The sequence below is a fragment of the Symphalangus syndactylus genome, chromosome 10 (assembly GCF_028878055.3).
Source record: "Symphalangus syndactylus isolate Jambi chromosome 10, NHGRI_mSymSyn1-v2.1_pri, whole genome shotgun sequence".
Classification (NCBI taxonomy): Eukaryota; Metazoa; Chordata; class Mammalia; order Primates; family Hylobatidae; genus Symphalangus; species Symphalangus syndactylus.
Window position 1 is genome coordinate 111,769,256 of NC_072432.2, and position 19,465 is coordinate 111,788,720.

Consider the following 19,465-nt stretch of genomic DNA (forward strand, 5'->3'; position numbering starts at 1 on the left):
GGATAGTCTAATCATGAAAAAACATTAAACAAACTCAAAATGGGGACAGTCTATAAAATACCTAACCAATTCTCTTTAGAACAGTTAAGGTCCTGAAAGGCGAGGAGAGAACAAGAAACAATCACAACTTGGAGGACATTAATGCACTAAATTTAATATGGTTTCATAAGTTGGGCTGAAAAGAAAAGGACAGTAGAAAAGCTGGGATATGAGAATACAGTCTGAGTATAGTACTAATGTTAAGTTTTTAATCTCTAACTTGATGGCATGGTTGTAGAAAATATAAACATTAGGCAAAGCTGGGTGAAAGGTATACAGGAACTCTATTATCTATACAACTTTTCTGTAAACATAAAATTATTTCAAAATAAAACTAATATAAGAAAAAACATGGCCTACATAATAGTTAGAATGGATATCTTCTCTAGTCTATGAAAAACCCTGTGTCCTACATTCACTTGCTTTGTGATATAGTAAAAGGGGGAAAGGAAGGGATGATAGAAACATTATTTCTCTTAATAAGCTTGGATTTTAAAATCTTTTATCTTTTCACAGCATAAAACATTCCACTTAGGATGCTATATGTTGAGCATTAACTTTCCCTTTCTCTTTTTCTTTATAGTCTTTCTGTAATAGTTCAAATCCTGCCCACCCTGAGGGTGGATGTTTCTAGATGATGAAGGAGGTCATAAACACAGAGTAGATTAATATAATTACCTTTATTTCATGTCTATTTGCAAATGGGCCATTGTTCACATAGTTGCCTCTCTTTCTAAATGGAAGAATAGTTGGAGTTGGGGCGGGGGGAAATACCAGAACTGAGAGGAGTAAAGGTGCTTCAAGACAATGCTTCTTAAACTTTGATCTGTGTTTGCATCTCTTGGGGATCTTGTTTAAAGTAGTTTGAGATTTAGTATGTTTGGGGAGGGGCCCATTAATCTGATTTTATAAAAAGTTCCTAGATGATGCCATGCTGCTGGTCTCTGAGAAGCAAGAGTCTGGCGTCCTTTCTAAAGTGTTTCCTCTCTCCTCTATACAGTCAGAAAAGGAAAGTGCTTACTGGTCAGAGATTTAAAAGACATAGGAGATATACCATACTTCTATAAGACCAGAAACAAAAACAAAGAAAGAAGAAATATAATAATCAAAATATGACATTATTGCACACAATAAGATGCAGTAAAAGATGGACTACTTAGGCATTCACTGGATATAAGTGAAGCTGCCTTTGGAGTTTAATTTTAAGTTCTCAGTAACTCACCGTGTTTAGTCATATCATTTCACACACAGACAAAATCGTTCTCTACTAAGAAGGAACTAAAGCTCTCAGAATTACTGAGTTGCACAGTACCAATTTACATGAATTTTTTTCTTCCTCTAGAAGTTTCTAATGACTATGGTTCCTGGAAAATAATATTTCATTTTTTCAATTCATACTGTTAATCTACCAAAAAAACACTCTTCCAAAAATGTAAGCTAAAAAAACAGGTAATTTGCTCATATCATAGAGACAACTCATACCAATAAAAAATACATTTTAAAATTTGGAAAATTGGCCGGGTGCGGTGGCTCACGCTTGTAATCCCAGCACTTTGGGAGGCTGAGGCGGGTGGATCACGAGGTCAGGAGATTGAGACCACGGTGAAACCCCGTCTCTACTAAAAATACAAAAAAAAAAAAAAAATTAGCTGGGCATAGTGGCGGGCGCCTGTAGTCCCAGCTACTCGGAGAGGCTGAGGCAGGAGAATGGCGTGAGTCTGGGAGGTGGAGCTTGCAGTGAGCCGAGATCGCGCCACTGCACTCCAGCCTGGGTGCCTGGCTGACACAGCGAGACTCCATCTCAAAAAAAATAAAAAATAAAAAATAAAAAATTTGGAAAATTACAATGAGAGAATAAAGCATTTTGCATGCAAATGTGTTGTGTTTTTACTCTACAATATTGGGAGCTTCCAAAGTGTAACGTGCATTTACAGAGCCACTCTCTTAGCATTTAAATTGGGAGGCATTTTTCAAGAAGCATGAGATGAGTCTTGCTCAGCGGTCCTGTAGCCACTCTAGCAATCTCACACGGTACATGACTTATAAATATTGTGTGTGCTTGATGGAAGTAGACCTGACTTTGCTAATCACTTACCAGTTCTTTTGCCCAGTATTTCTTTGTTTTAGAATCAACTTTGTTTAGCTTACCAAATGTATATTGTCCAATTTGCAGGAAATATAAATAATATTACAAGTAGCAAAATGGGATTGTATGTGCAGATCTCCGCATCCTGGTGGGCCCTGTCATGTTTAGTAATAGCTTTTCCTTGTGCTGTTGCCACTACCAGACAGACGGCTTATGCGATCTTTGGCTTTCTTAACGCCTCTTTGGGGATCAGTAAAGTGTTTCTTTTTTTCTTAGATACCAACTTCATCTCTCTTTAAGAATACAATCTTAGTTTAAAAGATTGTTCAACTTAAAGCAATCTTTTTTTTTTTTTTTTTTTTTTTTTTTTTTGCGACGGAGCCTCGCTCTTTCGCCCAGGCGGGACTGCGGTGGCGCCATCTCGGCTCACTGCAAGCTCCGCCTCCCGGGTTCACGCCATTCTCCTGCCTCAGCCGCCCGAGTGGCTGGGACCACAGGCGCCCGCCATCACGCCCAGCTAATTTTTTGTATTTTTAGTAGAGACGGGGTTTCACTGTGTTAGCCAAGATGGTCTTGATCTCCTGACCTCGTGATCCACCCGCCTCGGCCTCCCAAAGTGCTGGGATTACAGGCGTGAGCCACCGCGCCCGGCCTTAAAGCAATCTTGTGGAGATTGTCACCCATGATTGATGCTGGGTGAGTAGAAAGGAAAATGTTGATGTTATCCTCTGCCTTCAAATCTTTGAAGGGGAAAGTGGGCTAGTTTTTTAAACTGCAGCCTGATCAAATGTTTCAAAAGTTGTTCAAAAGTAATCTTAGTCCAACACTGCTCTTCTGACTTTTATCTAGAGAAATGGAAAAGTTTATATATTAACCATTTGTTTCTTTTAAGTACTTGTGTACATTTTTCTCTTGCAATAAGTATTAATAATTGAAAATTATTAAATTGTCATTTTAATGTTTTTTATTAAGTAAGTTTGATATGTTTCTTAGCAATGAAGACCTGTGGCTCAAACAGGAGCAGACAATTCATGGAATCAAATTTTAAATTCAAGCAGAGCTATCATACTGACATATTTGTATTTCTCTTTGTCTTGGAATTATTGGTTTGTTTAAAATAGTAAGTTTAGCCAATTATTTTGTTATTCTGTTATTTAAAATATAAATTTGCTGTCTAAAATTTTTTGTGTAAAGGTGAGTGTATAAATGAATATAAATATAAATAAATAACTAATGATCACATTTCTACTGGGAAACATCATTATTTCTTACTTTAAATGTGTCAGTTATCTTTCCATGATATGTTTGTGCACATGCAAGTGTTGGCTAAGCCTGATTCTCTTTTATAAGAAAAAATGGTAAATCTCAAATAAAAGTGCAAAATATTATCTTTCATGCAAATACACTAAGAATACCAAAGAAAGCAGAAAAACTTACTTAAAAATAATTTTTCTTGACAAGAGATTTATAAATAGGAGCTTGACTAATCAATTTCATTACTCTTCCTTAGCTGCAGCCATGTTCTCTTAGACTATATTGCTCAGATGATCTTGTGCTTTCTTTGCTACTCATACTAAATAATTTGTGGTGTTTTGCATTTTTTATATCAGGTAGCAAAATACTTAAAAATTTATAAAAGTTGAAGGGAAAAAGGGCACTCCCATAGTAGATAAAAGAAAATGTAGCATTACTTCATCATCTTTATAGAAACTCTTCAGAAAGATACATGGTTTTTTTAGAAATATGAAATGATATAGTGTCTGAAAGTTGCTTTAACTACTAATGATTGGGATGGTAAATTGGCACAACCTTTCTGATGGGCAGGTGGGCACTGGTCATTAAAAAACAAAACAAGAAAACCCTTAAGCTGTATAAACCTATTCATACAGAGAGATTTACTTTTATAAATTTATGCTAATGAAATAATTATGATTGTGTTCCCAATTTAGCATAAGAATGTTTATCACAGCGTGGCATATATTGGAAGTTTAGTAAATGAAGATACATCCAATCTGACATTCCATTCACAACCACAAAGAGGTAATGTAGAAACATATTTAGTAATGTGAGAAAATACTAAATATTAAGTGAAAAAGGTAAGTTACAAAATAATTTGCATAAAATCATCTCATACACCACCCCCCCATATATACTTATAGTATGTTATACAATGAAATGTTAATGGTCTCTGGTTTGGGGTGTGGGATTATGAAATACATTTTTTTTCTCATATGTATTTTCTTGACCCTTCAACTAACAAGCATTATCTTTTTAATAAGGAAAATAATCATTCACCTTTAAAAAATGAATTCCATTAATATGCTTCCATTTGTCCTTTGAAAATTTAATAGCTTTATATATTAGTTATTCCATAACAAGTAGTTGATTTTGAAAATAGAAAATTAGGTAGTTGTTCTAAAACAAAGCAAGAAAGGGTTGTGTAAAATACCATAATGACTTATTTTATTAATAGATAAGCCATAAATATCCTGATGAATTATTTTCTGATGAGAAATAAGAATTGTTGTGGCTCAGGGTTACATTTTCTTGTAATGTGACCAAGGCCATAAGGAATTTGATAGCTATTCCAGCTTTGTATCTTAAGGAGTAGTTTTTAACATTCCTGAATAGATAAGATAGCTCCTGGAATCTTCCCAGTTTTCAACTATTTCTTTGATGACTATCTATAGTGATTGGATATAAATGTTAAATTGACATATATTTACTAAATGTCTATTATTAGTTAGATTTTACCAACTACTATGCATACCAGAGAGCATGAAGTATGGGCTCTCACCTAAAGGAACTACAGTATTGTTGGGTAATAAATTATATGAAACAAAAAATTTTTAGAGAATATAATGCAAGTACTAAAATGACTGAAGAGATAAGAACCATGATATTTATAAAAAGCAGTGGATAAATGTAGGCTGAGAGTTTGGGAAAAGCTTCAAGAAAAGTTGTGACTTGCCTGGCTTTGGAAAGATGAGTGATACTTGGTTATGAGAGAGGAGGGAAAAGCATTTCAGCTTGTGAGGTGAAGGTCTAAAGTCCTTAGGGCTGAATTTGCTGGTTGTGGCTATGTTTACTGCAGTTCCAGCAGAGTTAGGGATGTGGTTAGGCCAGGATAGTAAGGATATCTGCCCGGAAAATTCCTATTTTCTCTTTAGAGGGAATAGATTAAGGTGGCAGGGATCAGGTAGGAAATGATCGGGGACCCTGAAGTTAGAGCTGAGGATGTCTTCTCAGCTTCTCTGATACCATGCTCTAAGTTTGCTCCCATTTCTTTCGTGGTTCCTTCTCTTTTCATTTGTTGGCTCCCAACCTCTTTTCTACTCAGTCTCTGAATGTTGGACTTATCTGAAATTCCTTAGCTGCTCTTCTGACTCTGTTCTCATTCCCTGAATGAAAGGAGAGGGTTCAAACTATCCACCACTATGGTTTAATACAATTACAGAGCTCCTTGGAAAAGTGATTTGTCTAGGGCTGGGGCAGGGATAAAAGAAGATGAGCCTGGAGGATGTCATGGTACCAAAAAGTAAGTACTCAAGAAAAGGGTGGGGGCACATTGAGAGAACACAGGAGCCAACCTGAAAGAGCTACCAATGGCCAAAGCTAGACCAATTTCAAAGACAAAATAAAATATTGAATTATGAAGCAGAATAAAATAAACACAATTTAGTCCATACTGATATAAATAAATGATTGAATAAAAGTAAATGGTAGAGAAAGGACAACTTCTTACAGAATAATTCCAAATAATAGATGTAAAAGGAAAGGAGGAAATAGAAAATCATTGTGAGAACACTAGAACACTGGTGAAACGTTGCTGCAGGGAGGATCTGCCTATGCATGCATAAATTAATCAACAATGTTTTGAGAGAAAATGGTTATTTGGGGCCAGGTGCAGTGGCTTACACCTGTAATCCTAGCACTTTGGGAGGCTAAGGCGGGTGGATCACGAGGTCGGGAGTTCAAGACCAGCCTGGCCAACATGGTGAAACCCCGTCTCTACTCCAAATACAAAAAATTAGCTGGGCGTGGTGGCAGGTGCCTGTAATCCCAGCTACTCGGGAGGCTGAGGTGGGAGAATTGCTTGAACCCAGGAGGCAGATGTTGCAGTGAGCCAAGATTGTGCCACTGCACTCCAGCCTGGGCAACAGAGCAAGACTCTGTCTCAAAAACAACAACAACAACAAAAAACAACAAAAACAAACAAACAAAAACCTTTACAATAGTTAAAAAGTGTGGTAAACACCACATTAGCCAAATGATCAAGGTCAACATCACCAGTAATAAGACATACTGACAACAGGTACCGCGAATATGATGTACTGAAAAGAGCACCTCACCTCTGTGGTGTCTTTCCTGTGAATACATAGCCTCAGTTTGATCGTGAGAAAGCATTAGGAGATATATCTAATGTTAAATGACGAGTTAATGGGTGCAGCACACCAACATGGCACATGTACACATATGTAACCTGCACGTTGTGCACATGTACCCTAAAATTTAAAGTATAAAAAAAAAAGAATTACTCAGACTAGGAGACCCAATATTTGAAATACAAAGTAAACCTCTAAAAATAAATAAATAAATAAATAGTTATTACTGCGAAAAAAATGCAAATTGAGGAGTGTTTTACAAAATACCTGACAGGTATTTCGCAAGAGTGTCATGAAAGACAATGATAAACAAGGAATTGTCCCAGATTGGAGGAGACTAAGGTGATGAAGAATTAAATACAATGTGGAATCCCGGATTGGACCCAGGAACAGAAAAAGGACATTAGTGGAAAACTGGCAAAATCTGAATAAAGTCTGTAATTCAGGTAATGATACTGTACCAATGTTAATTGCTTACTTTTGATCATTGTACCCTGGTCATGTAAGATGCTAACATTAGAAGAACCTGAGTGAAGGGTATATGGGAGCTCAGTGCTATCTTTACAAATCTTCTGTAAATGTAAAATTATTTCAAAATAAAAAGTTAAACATACAAAACATCTACCTACAGAGACCTCTCAGTCCTCTGTTTCTCTGATAGGATCTTATTTTTCTGCCTTTTTAAAATCTTTGCCTTCTTCCTGTCCACATTTAAAATCTTCACCCCCTTAGTCCTCACATGTGTTTGTCTTGTCACCTTGAAAATAAAAGCCACTGGGTCTTCTGGATAATTTCTCAGATGGAAATGAATGGCAAGTCTCCTTTTTCCCTCCAAGTACAGAAATCCTAGATAAAATATTGTTTTTAAAATGTATGAAATGTGTAGGTAAACTCGAACAGGGAAAATTCCCAGGTGCCAACACAGAAAGCGATGGTCTGTAGACATTCGAAACCCTGGACCTGAGTGCAGGACTAAAGTTGTAGTGCCATTGCTGGGACAGGAAAGAAAGCTTCAGGCCTGGATAAGGTAAGGAGCTAGAACTGGACCCTGCATCCTCAACAACACAGGGTGTAGGAAAGACCAATCATTGGCCAGGGAGGTGTCAAAGATGTGAGCCTTATGCTAGGGGCCACAAGTGGGAAAATAATCACTCATAAATTATCAAACTCAAACCTGCACTCTTTGTAGTTGTGGGATCCAAATTCATACTATCTATATGGCACAGAAGCTAATAAACGAATGTAGAAATGGTTATGAAATGGGTAACACTCCTATGGGTTTGGCAGGGACAAATGCAAAACCACTTTGCAGGGATGTTTTCATAAGCCTGAGCATGAGAGTCTCTCAGGTAAAAAGCTATTGAATGTCAGTTTACTATCAAAAATTATACAGCAAAGAAACAAATCCTCATCAGCAATGAACCCAGAGAATTAACACTCTAAAAACTAAAGATAATAAAAAAAATCTAAAATATAGTTTGAAATAAGTATGTTTAATTTGTTTAAGAAAAAAAGACAGTATGAAACTAGAAAAGGAAGATTTTGGAAAAAATGGAATTTTAGAAATAACCCATGTAAGCCGTTGATATTAAAACCTCAATGGAAGTGTTACACACGAGATTAGACACAATGAAGAACAAGAATTATACTAGAAAACAGATCTGAGGAAGTCATCCAGAATAAAGATCAAAGAAGTGCAGAGAAGAAAATTTTGGAAGAAAATTTGATTCATGAAGGCTAGAAGGTGGAGGTTCAATATTTTTCTAAAAGCAATTCTACAAGAATAGAAGAGAGAGATGGAGAAGCAATATTTACATTTTATCTACTTTATGGTCACACACACAGATACCCAATAGCTGATGGATAATAAGGACTGTCTGCTCTACTCAGCATAATCTCACTATTTATTAAATACCACACTCAACTCATCATGCTATTGCTGACTGGAAACATCCCTTTTTCCTTTCATCCAAATTATTTTACTATCTTCCAGATTCAATTTAAGTTTTGACTTTTCTATGAAGGGATCTCAATGATGTATCTCTTTTTCTTACACTTCTCTTATTGTTGCATCTGAACCACTCAGTACTAAATTGTGTTCTACACCAAGCTTGTCCAACCGATGGCCTTGTGGCTGCCTGTTGCCCAGGACAGCTTTAAATGCAGCTCAATACAAATTTGTAAAGTTTCTTAAAACATTGTGAGATTTTTTTTAGCGATTTTTTAAAGCTCATCAGCTGTTGGTAGTGTTAGTGTATTTTATGTGTGGCCCAAGACAATTCTTCTTTTTCCAGTGTGGCCCAGGGAAGCCAAAAGATTGGACACCCCTATTCTACACCAAGAGTTGGGAAACTATGAAAGCCAAGCAAATCCTGTCCGCTGACTGTTTTTGTATGGTCCAGAAGCTAAGAATGATGTTTACATTTTTAAGTGGTTGAAAAAAAAAAAAGAAGAATGTTTCATGGCATATTAGAAATTATATGAAATTCAAATTTTGGTGCCCTTCAGTGTCCAATAAAGTTTATTGAAACACAGTCATGTCCACTTATGTATGTATTGTCTATAGCTGCTTCCACGCTGTAACAGAGTTGAGTAGCTCCAACAGAAAATATGTGGTGCACAATGGCTAAAATATGCACTTTCTGGCCATTTCCAGTTGAAGTTTACCAGTCTTTGTTCTACACTGCAATTTTGTCATGTGAAGTACAGGATTTTAAGAAATGAATCTCACTTCATACTGCAGGAGGTAGCAGTGTCCCCTCTCCCTCTTGGGAACTGGACTCAAGAGCAGTTCTTTTCAAAGTGGTCCTCCTCAGAAATTCCTCTTTCATCTCTCAAACCTGACACTTTTATATCCTTGAGGTGGGTGAAGGCTTCCAGGAAATTTGTAACTAGGTTTCAGCACATCCCCTTTAGTAAATTTCCATATGGTCTAGCACCTCCCTTATCACATGGCATCACTCTTATGTGGTAACTCAACTGAAACTAACAACTTAATATTTTGATAGGGCTATTACAAAAAAATTGTGCTGGAAATAAAATGAAATAGACGTGGCTAACATGGACCTTTTATAATTGGAGCTCAACAATGAAAAAAATAGGTAATTAGTAGGAAAAGTAAAAGTTTAGTTTTAGGGTTCTGTAATAATTTTTTAAATAAGATAAGCAGGTCTTTACACATTTGAAAAGATCCTGGGTGAAACTACAGAGCAAAAATAGCGTTTTACTGTGGTATCATTTTTCTTTTCTTGGCTTCAGCTGTGTGTTTTTAGTGAAATAAATAAGTATTGAATGTCTTGGGAGATATGTGATTTTCTTTGATAACTGCTAAGACACCAGAGGTTTCAATTGTTTTTGATCCTCTTTGATCTCCCTCAGCTACTCTTTTTTCAGCATTGTAGCATTTTTGAAATTTTTACATGAGAATGAACAATAAAAGTTAACACTGTCATAATTAATTTGAAGAGTATGGCTGTGTTTACACAATAAAACCATTTGCAACCATCATCTTCATCTTTTTCTCAGTAGATTATTTTTTCATTTGCATATATACAGCATAACTGCAGCAATAGCAAGCAAATATCTTTTTGTCTTTCCAAAAGAATAATTTTTTTTAAATTAGACCATTTCATAGTCTTGAAGTTTAGTGCTAAAGAATTTCAAACAGCATTCGTATTTGAAAACTTACCACTGTCTTTTACAGGAATAACAGAATGTTTAATAACCAGACTTTAGCCATACCAAACTTTGAATTTCCCCAAATGCCTAAGATGGCAATATTTCATGGGTCCTTTCTAGTAGCTCTGTTTAGAAAACAAAACAGCTAGGCTTTGTTTAGATGGATAATTCAACAAGGATTTCCACTAATAATCATGTCCAGTTCGTTCAGGGGGAGCACACTCAATTTTGATGCTGCATCAACCGAGTATAAACCACGACTGTTTTCTGCAATTTTAGCTTTCAGTCTGTATTAGCTGTGTTTTAAAATGAACAAAGAAGAAAAGAAAAAGGAAAAATGTAATGTTAATAGGCTTCCTTTTGTGATCTCTTAGGGAGAGGTCGTTTTAAATAAGGGGCTTGAACTTGACCTTCTTCAATGGCACAAAGGTCCAATGCACAGTTTTTAAAGCTATATTTAAATTTTAATAATTATACTCATTGGAGGCTAGAATGAGACTTTGAGAACTTAATCCTCAATCTTTTAGTGCAACTGCTTGGCAAAGAACAGAAGCTTAGGAAAACGTCTGCAATAGGTACACAAATATTTCCCTGATTTCTTCATCCCACAGAATCAAACTGACTGCTTTGAGGTCATCACTATAGTATTTGAGTTTGCAAATATAATTTAATGTAGAGTTATAATTTAAAAAATGCTTATCTTCAAGATAAATCTAGTTTTAGTGACCTGATACTGAAACTAGATTTTCAACATTTTAAAGAAATCACACTCTCAGTGTTGGCAAAATGGCATGGAAAAGAGCCACTGTTGTATGCTGTTGTTGAAAGTGTAAATTTTTAAAATCTTTCTGGAAGGCAGTTTGGCCATATCTGTTGAATGCCTCCAAATTTTGCATAAAACCTTTAAACCAGCATTTTTACTTTAGGGGATTCATGCTAAGAAAATAGTCATAGATGTTTGCAAAATTATAGCTACAAGATTTTTATGTAAGTGTTTTTCGTAGAAACAAGAACTGGATAAAGCATAAATATTTAACAACCAGGCTCTATTCAGCCATTAAAAATGATACTAGAGAAATATTTAATGCCATGGAAATGGTTAAAAAAGCTGATTAAAAACAGTATGCACAATGTGATTCCCTTTTGTAAGAAAAAAAATTTGCATCAAAAATACTGGATAAAAACAAATAGAATGTTAACAGTAGAATCTGTATATATAGAAATTTTGAATACCATTTTTCCAACATGAAAATAGCTTTTTAAAATATTCTTAAAATAAAAATGTATAGCAGGTGTAAAAATCTCAAACTATAGGAAAGTAAAATAAAAATTGTAAGCCCTTTTCCTTTCAATTACATAATTTGGTAGGGGACACACACACACACACACACGTGCACACACACACACATGCTAACTTCTGTTTTGGTTTTTTATTCAACAGTTTATCTTGGAGAATTTTACGTGTTAGTGCATATAGATCTACTACATTCTTTAAATTGCTACGTGGTATTCCATAATATGATTGTGTAATACCCTTTCTTATCAACTACTCTGATTATTCTTATCAACTACTTATCATACTTATCAGCTACTCTCACCATTCTGTTCCAACAGCAGGATTTATAGATTTGACCTTTTTCTTCATTTCCTCTCTGCTTTTCACTTCCCTCCTTTTCCAGCTTATATAGTTATTATTTCATTTGACGCTCTCTTTTTTTGCCCCATCTGCAAAACCACAACTCTAAATTCCCTGTGTAAACAAGCAGACAAACACTGTTGAAGAAAATCCTGCCATAGGGCAGTTATGTCCCACCTTTTAAGACACTCAATACTACCCGGCAATCCTGCTAGTTTCTCTGGTTAGGTCACCCTCCCACTGTCTGCCACTATTATTTCAAATGGTCTCTATTCCCCTCAAAAGTCAGATTTCCCTGGATCTCCTCCAACTTTCCCTCTCAGAGGTTGATGATGTCTCATAATATAGAGAAAATTGAAGGCTTGACTTCCATATACCAATTTATAAACCTTCTTAATTGTGTATCTTTTCTCTCTCTTCCTTCTTTTTACATGGAAGAAATGTATTTGCTTTGCTGTTATTTCATTTAGGAATTTTGTATATATTTTTATGTAATATTATTTTAACAGTTTTCCTATGTAGACATGCTTTTCTTAGTTTTGATATCAGGGTTTATTCTCCTTGACTTGTAGAATGACTTGGGAAACTTTCTTTTGTTTCTTTGCTTTTTCCTTTTACTCGGTGCTCAAAGAAATTTGTTCCTTGAAAGTTTGGTAGCAGCATTTTGGTACAAGTCTTTGAGTAGTGGTAAGGGTGATATTAGTGTATGTGTGTGTGTGCCTGTGTGTATGCCAATCTTTGATTATCGTTTTCTTTAGTTTCTCCTAAAATTACTGGTCTATCTCAATGTTCTTCTACTTCCTTGGTTCGTTTTGGTAATTTTTATCTTCAGAAAACATCTACTTTGTCCTTCATCTAGATTAGGGATTTGTTTCTTCCCTGTGGAACTCTTTGGCAGTTGATCAAGTTGATGAAGTTGATAAAGACCTCTTCTTAGAATCATTTAAAAAAATCCTACTTGGGAGTGGAGTCACATGACTTTCTGTGCCTTCCTACAAAAATGTGTGTGTGTTTTCTGTTTACATACATGGTTTTCTCACAATGCTATCTCAATATACTCAGTAATTTTATGGAATAAAAATGTATAAACCCTGCTTGAATAATATATTCTGTGTGCTTACCTCCTTTACCTCATAACACAGTGTATGAAAAGGGAATTGAAGCGGAAGTCAAATAAAAGAAAATACTACCTGTGCAACTTGCAACACGTATGGCCTGTATCACCACACAATCTGTGAATAACAAGAAGTTACTTTAAATAATACTTCAGCAGTTATCTCAATCATGTGATTTGTTTGAACTTCCAAGGCTAATACTTTCAGCTCAACAGTTATCTATATTATAACATACCATACTGCCTTATGGAGAGTTAAAAATTCTCATTTCAACTGTCCTCTTCTGCAAAGCTTTATTAAGTAGTGCAAAAAACTCACCCCCTTTCATGTATTGATGAATATAGGTAGATAAAAATTTTAGAGAGCAAAATAGGAGCTGGGTCACCAAGATGAGAACGTAGATAAGTAGGCACATTTGCCTGGTGGGTGGTCAGCTCATTTGCAGGGGCATCTGTAGACAGAAACTTGGAGATTATGTGCAATTTATAGGCTGATCTAATGACTGTCATGAATGATAGTTTCACATAGATGCACCAACTGAAAAGTGACATACAGATGGTCCCCGATTTATGATGGCTCAACTTAAGATTTTTCGACTTTACAATGGTGTGAAAACAATATACATTCAGTAGAAATTGTACTTAGAGTACCCATAAAATCATTCTGTTTTTCACTTTCAGTACAGTATTCAATAAACTCCATGATACATTCAACATTTTGTTATAAAATAAGCCTTTTATTTGAGGATTTTGATCAACTGTAGGCTAATGTAAGTGTTCTGAGCACATTTAAGACAGTTTAGACTAAGCTATGATGTTCAATCGCTTGGGTTTATTAAATGCATTTTTGACTTTGAGATATTTTTAACTTATGATGGGTTTACCAGGATGTAACCCCAACATAAGTCAAGGAGCCTCTGTCACCATTTCTGTTACTTTTATTGATGAAGGTCACAAATATTGCTAATATCTCTGTGTTTGTTACCTAAATTCATAATTGAAGGCCACGCTAAGCTTGAGTTAGAGATGAGTGGAAATAAAGACATAATTTATTTTAACATCTAAGATTATGGACCCATTGAAACCTAGAATCCAGGATCCTGGAGTCTTGATTTCTAGATTTACTAGTGTATTGGTATAAAGGAGTATATAATATAATATTCTCCTTTTTTATGGGTATATACTTGCTATTTTAAAAAAGTATTTCTAGAGAATAAGAATTATACAATTGCCTTAAATGTCTGTTACTTAATAAATAACGATAATTTAAATTGAATAAAGATTTTAATGGTTTTTTTCTACTTTTTATATCATGCTTTTTTCTTTATTGCATGTGTATGTATATGTGTATATATATACACGTATATATATACGTGTATATATACACATATATATACGTGTATATATATACACGTATATATATGTGTGTATATATATACACGTATATATATGTGTATATATATATATACGTGTATATATATATATGTATATATATTGCTTCATTTGAGTACTGAATTGAGTAATTCTGGTATAAAAAGTTTGTGGATTTTAAGCTGTCAGAGTCTTTTTATGCCCATGAATGTTTTCCTTTACTCTTATACATGATTGATAATTTTGCTGGACGTAGAATTCTTGGTTCAAAATAATGTAATCTCAGAACCCAAGAAGACATTTTTTCATTGTCTTCTAGGATCCAGATTGCAGTTAATGCTTATGTATTCTCATTCTAATTTCATGCTTTTGAAGCTGAAAATAACTCTTTTCATATTTTTGTGTAGGTTTTGTGATTTTTTTCTTTATTTTTGAAGTTCTACATTTTCACCAGGTTATGAACATTTCTGCTTGGGAGTTGACAGTCCTATCAGATTAAAGATGTGCATCTGTTTTTCCAGCTCAGGGAAATTTTTTTATTTTTCTTTCATTATTCCAACCTTATTCCTTATTAATTCTGTCTTTATTGAGTCTCTGTTAAATAGAAATTGAAACTTTTAAATCTATACCTTATTTTTTCTGTTTCTTCACACTTTCTACACCTTTACCCTTCTCAATGCATTCTGACAGAATGGTTTGCTTGATCTTTGAGGTTGCTAATCTGTTCATCAATGTCTACTTCTTTTGGAATAATTTATATCAATATATTTGTTCATGCCTATCTCAGAATCCAAAATGTAGGTGCCCCTCTTTTAAAAAGAAATTATATATATATATGTATGTATGTATATAAACAAACCAGGTATTATACTTCTAAAAAGATAAATGCATCTTCACTCACATCTCAACCTGTACTATATTTGAAATCATAAAGCTTTTTGATTTCTAAGATGATATAAAGTGATATAGGGATTTTTGAGTGAATGTAGGGCAAAACTATTTGAGGTCGTTATTCTTTTTGAGTTCAATAAATAGTTTTCCGTTTGAAATATTCAGGTTTTGCCCTTCCATATGTGTTCATCTTCCTACCTGAACAATATTTGTTTGCTGAGGATATAAATGCCTGTGCAATGATAGCTTTACAGGCAGACAGTAGGTTCAATCTGATTGCACTGAATAAAGTGCAGTGATTTGCACTCACTCTTTCATAAGATATTAATTATTGGAGTAAACCCTATACATTATATAGATTTGTCACTTTTATCTATTTTAAAATGTCTGTTTTTATTACCTTCTGACTATTGTCTCACTGTGCTAAATATTAAACTACCTCTTTTTTATTTAGTCATTCTTTTAAGGAGCTATGAGTTTCATGTGCCAACTTTTTAATTTAATTGATTAAAAGCAAAACTAATTTTCTTAATCACAGTTTGCTTGGCATTGCACAGCTCAACTTGCAGTTAGAGAAAAGAATACAAAACAAATAAGCAATCTGTACTTAAAAAAAGTTTTGGACAGTAAAAACAAATGTAAAATTGTACTCAAGTAAGCAATGCTAATTAAGTGGTGGAGTTATATTTTAAATGATTAAATCAATGAAAGAAAATATGCCTTTTCTCTGAAAATTAAGCACTTTTTTGTGTTCTTATTTTTGGTTAGGACAATTTGGTGAGGATAACTCAAAGAATAGTTCTGGATTATTCCTATTATAAGACCAAAGAAAATAGCAAGATCAACATTTGCACACCTTGGTGGTATATGTGGAGCAAACAAAAAGGGTCAGAAAACTTTATTGCTTTTGAGTGTGTGTGTATGTGTGTGTATTTTTCAGTGTGATGAGGAAAACACCTACTAATCATGCTAACTTTGCAGCAGTTAAACGTATGATGCTACTTTCTTAGTTATGCGATAATGTGTGTGTTTGCTGCTGTGGTGTGTGATATAATGTTTGCTTTTCTTGATGTTGTTACACATCTTACAACTAATGGCCTGTTTTTTAAAATGTACGCATATGACACTAATGATCAAACACAAATGTTATGCTTTATTAGGGTTTAATGTATGGCAAATAATGTTCAATTTTTAACCTCCACTTATTATGCAGATTTAAAAAAAACTCTTACTATTTGCTCAGCTCCAGAAATGCACAGAAACAAATAGGGCAAGGCTTTTGACCTCAGTGAATTCCCGGGTTATTGGCAAAGTCAAAGGGGCTACAGGAGTCAGTATCATAGTGCACTGAGGGAAGCTATAGCCACTATGAGGCCGTATAAAAAGAAATGTCTAATTCAGGGGTTGAGGCAGTTGGGAGAGGGGCATTTCAGACAAAGTCCCCTGGAGGAGATGGGTTCTGAGCTGAGTGTCTAGGGAAAGCAGGATTTAGTTAGGTGAAGAAGGTGTAGGGAAGGCATTTCAGTCAGGGAAAACACAGTCTACAAAGCAGAGATGCAAGAGAGAACATTTGAAACACTTGTCGTTGTTAAATGCAATGACATTTCAGATATGCCATTTTCACTCAGAGAAAAATAAGCAAAATTGAGATGCCAAGTTTGGAAAATTGATATCCCATTTCACATCTGAATTATTGAGAAATCCTTAAACACAAAATGTTCGTTCCTCTGCTGTTTTTGAAAACTGAATGTTTGAACATTACCTCTTCTGCTGAAAGTAAACACTTTATAGTGAACCAAAGTTTTCCTTGATTTTCCTAAATATACTCTATTAGAAAGAAAATATAGATTTTCATTGCATCAGGAAATTCATATGATCAATTTTATGCATTTTTTGGAATAAGCAATACACAATGGAAGAAGATTTTGCTTTTGTCTGGAGCCACCTTCCTGGGCCTGCTAGCAAACTTGAGATCCTCACGCTTTCACACCTGAGGCACAGCTGCAACCACATCAAGGTCATCAGCACAGGATGTTGATGCACACACTCACACACGCACAAATAATAAACATATGCATTTTCCTTGGGGACAAAAGCAAATGGTACGGTTGAGTTTTCTTTACTTTGTCTTCAGCAAAGTGGCACGGTGGACATTATGTTTTATTTTAAAACTTTTAAATAACATTTATGTATTTTCATACGTAAGTGGAATCCAATTCTGTTGGGCCTGGATAACTGTTTCCCAAGGTGTGACCTTGAACTGTCTAGGTCAGAATAATCTAGAACATTTTGAGAAGGTACAAATTCCCTGGTTCTGCTCAAGATCTGTTGAATCAGAATCTCTGGCTATAAGTACAGATGTTTTATTTTTAGCAAATCCCCAGGTGATTTCTTGTCACTCTAGTTAGAGAACCACTGGTATAGATTTTGCAACTGCTTTGGCCCAGGGTCAAATATTTAGGGCCCAAAATAAGTGAAAACCAATAGCATATGTTTGGCACGATCCATCAAACTTAAAAACATTTATATATATATTTCAGAATTATAGTCTTGTAGCCTTTTTTATAATTTCAAAACTCCTTCTAGCCACCATGGAAAACACCACAAACATAACTTTTTTGTGCTCCTAATACTTTCAGAAGTCCAAAGCTCAATTGTATGAAGCATGGACTGCCTAGCATTTATTTCTTCCTGACACATTTGAATTTGTCTTACAGAAAATTTTTTCTTCTTTACTAATTTATACCTCTCAAGGTTACATTTGCCTACAGACTCTTCTTTCAGTATTTTGGTATTTATGACGGGCACTGAAACCTATTTAAATTATTTCTGACATACATTTTCCTTCAAATGCCATAAACATTTTCTTGTCTCACTAAAATGTCTAGTGTTAGTTTTCTCTATTTCTGGTTTTAAAAAATGTCCACAATTACTATTCCTCAATACAATTTTTGCATAGGAGATCTTTATCTTTTCAGATAGTATCATAATCCCCCATGCTATTCTGTAAAAATACCTTCTGAGTCCTCTTGGATTTATAACTGGAGCAAGTGAGGGGCAGGAATGATTTTAATGTTTTTTCTTACCCTCTGTTTCTCCATGCCAGGTGAAGAATGAGTGAGCTGTGTGTCCCTTATAATGTAAGGACATTTTCCAGCATCACTCATGCTATAAAAGCAAACTAATACGGGAGCCTCAAAATAAAACTGTGATCACATAGAATGCCAGAGCAAAATCTCATCCTTTGCATCTCATTTCTGATCAGTTGTGTTACTCTGTCAGAGTTCAGTTGGGGAACAAAACTATTATGATATATAGAATCCATAATAGAAAGACCTTATACAAATGTGAGGGTAAAGCTGAAGAAATGTCCAAAAGGAGGAGTTGAACAATCAAATAAAAGGACCATTCAGTGGTCCTTTTGACACACTGGTATGAGAGAACCAGTAGCTTACAGGAAAATCTGGGAAGCAAAGCATGTCCAGATGCTGAAGTTGTACTGTGAAGGGGAGAGAGTAGAGAAGTATATGGAAAGCTGTTGCCTCTGTGTCAGGTGGTGTGTCTGGGGTAGCAGTTGAACAGCAGTGCCACAGATGAGCAACAGAACTGGACATGGAACAGAAGTGAAGTAAGGACAAGCTGGAATCTATAGGCATCTCTGCATCTATCTTTCACTGCATCTAGCCATGACAAACTTCAGAGTATAATGACTACAGCTTTACCTCCAACTTTTTTTTTTTTTTTTTTTTTTTTTTGAGATGGAGTTTTCCTGGTTGGAGTGCAGTGGCGTGATCTTTGCTCAATGCAACCTCTGCCTTGTGGGTTCAAGTGACTCTCCTGCCTCAGCCTCCTGAGTAGCTGGGATTACAGGCATGTGCCACCATACCTGGCTAATTTTTTTTTTTAAGTAGAGACTGGGTTTCACCATGCTGGCCAGGCTGGTCTCGAACTCCTGACCTCAGGTGATCCACCCTTCTCTGCCTCCCAAAGTGCTGGGATTACAGGTATGAGCCACCGCACCTGGCCCACCTCCAACTCTTAAAAACCTCATGTGAATTTTGATTTTGATCAACTGTAATCTGGAACTGTAAGTGAAAGGAAACTTTGGGAAAATTCTTCCAGCATAGCCAATTTGATAAATTATCAATAGGAAAACTTTAGAGTCTTTATGAGTTTCATACATATACTTCTATATTTTTCTAGAGCACCATGTTTTATTTCTTTTTCAGTTATAGCCAAGATTTTGTTTTAATCTGCCTTAAAAC

General features: G+C 35.1%; 1 long non-coding RNA gene across 1 annotated transcript in view; it reads left to right on the forward strand.

The window, feature by feature from the left end:
* LOC129491358 (uncharacterized) overlaps positions 1 to 19,465 on the forward strand; it is a 175,194-nt gene that overhangs the window by 12,720 nt on the left and 143,009 nt on the right. The window contains exon 5 of the long non-coding RNA XR_010114122.1: positions 4,075 to 4,165. This is a non-coding gene — a long non-coding RNA (uncharacterized lncRNA). The remainder of the gene's footprint in view (positions 1 to 4,074; positions 4,166 to 19,465) is intronic.